Below are 3415 nucleotides of genomic sequence, written 5' to 3' on the forward strand. Positions count from 1 at the left end.
GGTGTCACATTTCGTCCCTGCATGCGCGACTTCAGGTGACCAGTTACGTTACGTTGTGACACAATCGCATCTCATTATATAAAAAGACCATTTTTAATAAGCGTTAAAATAAACCCGTTTTGACATGCATTTGTTTATTAGTAATTTCTGTGTAAGACGGTCAGGCGGTCGTCTTTGCCTCATGTACGTGACAAATAATACAACTTTCAATTAAGGCTCTGTTTGGCAAAACTACGAAAAAAATTGAAACCTGAAAAAAGGTAATTAAAACCGAAAAGCTAATCGAAACCGAAAAGGTAATCGATAAGGTATTTGAAAATTAGAAGGTCGATAAGGTAATCGATTATATAAAAATGTGTTTGGCAAACTATTGAAAAGGTAGTGATTTTGGTAAAATGACGTAAAAGGATATGAAAATTATTTAATATTATAAAATAAAAGGGTACAAAATGGAAAATAAGTCATTTGAATTGCACTGATTTCCCAAATCTTTTGAAGTAGCATTTCATTTCAGGTACCTTATTTGACCAAATAAGCTACTTGCCAAACACTTGCAAACAAATCAGGTAGCTGAAATTTTGGTCAAATAAAATACTTTGGTCAAATAAGCTACCTGAAGTGTCATGCCAAACAGAGGCTAAAGATAGATCAAAGGTAGGTTAAAAACAAAACAAAAAACTAAAGTAACTACTTTCCAAACATGTTTGCAGGACATTCGCCTACTTCCTACCTAACCCCCATATTTGTCTGTTGTAATTACATCACTTTCAAAACCTGCATCATTCTACTTTTGATTTCCCAAATCTTGTTTCTCCACTGCATACTTATATTCGATGAATTACACATCTATTTGATTCTGAAATCATGATTCAATCTTTCCAGAATGCTGCCATTAATTCTCCTGCCGAATAAGGTAGTCTGATTGTTTCACCTAACTCTAGAAATCACTCTTGCTCGATTGGTTATGCGATTTAAGGTATTCTTCCATCTTTGAGTTTTGTAATGTTATATGCCCCCTCCGTGTCAATAATCCGTTTAGCTCTGATTAATTTATTACTTAGAATAATTATAAAAGGTAAAGAAAGCTTTATTTAATACTTTGATTTTCGGCACCCTATACTATTATCCAAATAAGAAACCGGCATAGCATGGATTGTTCAGGATGAGAGTGTAGATTTGAAAATTGTTCTTTATAGACGATGTTCCTCGTGTGACCTTTGAACTTCTAGACTGATGGGCTGAATCGTCGATGAAGAACTTTATTCCTTATGGGGATGTCGTCCTTGAAGCTCCTACATATAATTGTCTATGACTAAATAAGGGGTTTGGCAAATAGATCCTTAGTCCGCTGTAGTCATTATTATCCTTGGTATAAGAACCTTTTCACCCAGCTTTGAACCCGTTATAACTTTCCCTTCGACTATAAATTTTCCTAGGTGAGTTATAATCAGACGTGTACCATTACATAACCCATGTGACGGGTTTATGTTTCTCAGCAGCATTACTGGCTCCCTACCTTAAGCCTTAACTCATGGCGTGACAACCCTTGTAAGTTGAGGCTATTAAAGTATTCTGTTGGATAAGATGTAAACTGGTCTTCAGATTCAGTTGATGTCGTGCAGACCTAGCCTCATCAGAACTCCGGTATAGTACCTACTCATCCGGCACCAGCTTTGCCATGTTTGGGTGGTGCCATTGCTGCAGGTAATTCTCAAGAATATCTATGAGATACAAAATAATTGGTGTGTGGAAATTGGGATGCAAAAATACCTGTATTTATAGTCTGTATAATCCTCCTAATTTGAATCAAATTTTATGTTATAGAGGAAACTGCTGCTTGGACCTGGGAATTAGCTGGATGATGAAGTTTGATTGGGAGTATATTTATTTAAATATACAGTCTTATGATGTGAATAGAATTGCAATGGTTGTACTGTTGATTTTTTTACCACTTTTTCGGAAATTAGCTGGAGGGTAATGTTTGATTGAGACTATATTTATTTAAATATACAATCTTATGATGTGAATAGAATTGTAATGGTTGTAATGGTTTTCTACCACTTTTTTTTATCATAATTGATAGGTGTACGGATGGTTTTTTACCACTCTTTTTTTATCATAATTGATGGGTTCTATTTCTGATAGAATTGGGTAGGTTATAGGAGTGTAGCACTGTACGACTTTTTTTTTTTCTTATAAATTTATTTATTTAGCATTATTTATTAAGCTGAGGTGTTTTGGCAATATTGGAGACTCTATAGAGGCTCGAAAAAAGTTTAATTTAATAATATAGATAGATAGATAGATATTGATGATTGATATTGATTTTAATTTGAGGATAATTAGTTTGTTGGTAATAATAATAATATTAAAATTGAAATAAAATTGTAGGGTGTGGCTGTTGGTAGAGAACAACATTGGGAGGTTTCCATGGCGGAAGCGTGTGCCGTGTTGGATGGGATGGAGGAGGCTGTGAGGCGAGGGATACAACACGTTGAAGTAGAGAGTGATTGCTTGCAAGTCATTGAAGCTCTTAATGAACGAAAGACGGGACGTAGTGGATTCGCTTTGATCATCGAAGACATCCTCGAGTGTAGTTCCAAGTTTCAGTCGGTCATTTGGCTACATGTATCTCGTACTAATAATTGTGTAGCTCATGCTTTAGCTCATTGTTTCCCTCGTGTTATGGGTAAAGTTGTATGGGATGATGGTTTACCATCGTCTGCAAACTCTGCGGTTCGTTTTGACAAATTATTAATTGAGTAAGGCCCTCGGGCTGTTGATTTCAAAAAAAAAAAAAATTGTAGGGTGTAAGATTAGTGTAGGAAGGAGGGAAGTGGTCAGGATGTGAAGGGTAAGCTTGATTTGAGGAGAGGGAGGGAGATGGCAATTTTGGAGTTGACCATGTTTTCCTACCACTTCGTGCTCACCACTCTTGCTTTATTTCCCCGTTTTTGCCGGAATTACATATCAACTTGTAATCTTTTTTAAGGTAATCCATAGCTGGAACTTGGAAGGTAAAGCTTTGTAATCAGAGACTTTTGGATCGCGTCAAAATGGGATGGGTTATTTAAAGTTGGATTTCGCAAGACAATCTTTATGTTTTAGCTGGGTTTGACTTAGGCATTACAGAGTTAGGTCGTTATCGTCAGGGCCGATCCTAAACATTTTTAAACATCTTTGCTCATGTAATTCACGTTTGGTTGTCTAATACTACAATTCAATAAACAAAACAAAAACTTTGTAAGAACACTAAATTTTTTTTTTCCAATTTTAAAAATGAGGTTGATTCTTAAAGAACCCTAAAAAATTTAGAAGAAAAAACGATTTTGGATTTGGAGAATTGAAGAGAGGGTATCTCATAATTCAACCCTTTTATTGTCAAAAAATCACAAAACGTCGATATTCTTTCAAA

General features: G+C 35.3%; 1 long non-coding RNA gene across 1 annotated transcript; it reads left to right on the forward strand.

The window, feature by feature from the left end:
- Nucleotides 1-718: 718 nt before the first annotated feature.
- LOC141634427 (uncharacterized) lies at nucleotides 719-3002 on the forward strand. The gene is made up of 3 exons (XR_012539148.1): nucleotides 719-976; nucleotides 1437-1704; nucleotides 2392-3002. It is a non-coding gene; the product is annotated as an uncharacterized LOC141634427 (long non-coding RNA).
- The last annotated feature ends 413 nt before the right edge of the window (nucleotides 3003-3415 follow it).

Source organism: Silene latifolia, chromosome Y (assembly GCF_048544455.1).
Source record: "Silene latifolia isolate original U9 population chromosome Y, ASM4854445v1, whole genome shotgun sequence".
In the NCBI taxonomy this organism is placed as follows: Eukaryota; Viridiplantae; Streptophyta; class Magnoliopsida; order Caryophyllales; family Caryophyllaceae; genus Silene; species Silene latifolia.